The sequence below is a fragment of the Arachis duranensis genome, chromosome 9 (assembly GCF_000817695.3).
Source record: "Arachis duranensis cultivar V14167 chromosome 9, aradu.V14167.gnm2.J7QH, whole genome shotgun sequence".
NCBI lineage: Eukaryota > Viridiplantae > Streptophyta > Magnoliopsida > Fabales > Fabaceae > Arachis > Arachis duranensis.
This window is the reverse complement of record NC_029780.3, coordinates 9,495,847-9,496,895: the sequence shown is the minus strand read 5'-3', so window position 1 is coordinate 9,496,895 and position 1,049 is coordinate 9,495,847.

The following is a 1,049-nucleotide window of genomic DNA, read 5'->3' as shown; positions in this document are numbered from 1 at the left end:
ATTTAATATAATTTAATTTATATAAATACATGACTTTTAATATTTATGTAATAAATTTTAGAGATATTTTTGCAAGTTATAATTTTTTATCTGTATATTTAACTTTTAATAATATTTTTTATTTATTAATATATTATTTCTATTATTTGAGTATCAATAATGCGTTAAGAATTTTTTATTGTATAATTTATTTCAAGAAAATAATGATAAAATTTGATTTATAAAAATTTAAATTTGAGCGTTTACTATGATTATGCTCAAATTTTAATTTATTTTTTATATTATATAAATATTAAATTCTTTGATTAACCACTTATTTGTTTATGATAGGATATTATATATAATTTTTATATTGACAATTAAATTTCAATTGCTACATAAAAATAATATATTTTAGGTAATTGTACATTTTTTGTTATTTTAAAAATCATTATATATTTTTAAAATTATTTAATTATGTTTATTCTTTTAAAAAGATTACTATTATTAGAGAACAACGAATATTTATAATAGTTTAAAATTGAAAAAATACAAAATACAAAATATTAATATTCTAAATTTTCGAAGTATAAATCTTAAAATAAATACATATAATTATGATTAATGGTTATAATTGGAGTTTTTATTTTATTCTAATTTTTTTCAGAACATATTTGTCTTATTTAAGTTTTATTTTTGTATTGATTACTTTTTGTTTATAAAATATCAATTAAAATTTATACTTTGAATAAAATAGTTATGTGTCTAAAAAAATGAACAAAAAAATATTTTTATTTTTAGTAAAAATTTATGTCGCATTAACTTTTTTTTATATCACATCTTATATTTTTACTATATTTATAAGAGAGTTTTTATTCAAATTAAGAAAATTTTATTTTTAGTTATTTTTTTCTTTTAGTTTTAAATATTATTTACTAATATAATAAAAAATTAAAAATAACAATAATTACTCACATAATTAAAATAGATATCCTAATATATACATGATCCGATCCTATGTATACCAAGAATTATTATATATAATAAATAATTATTTGTTTTTTATAATT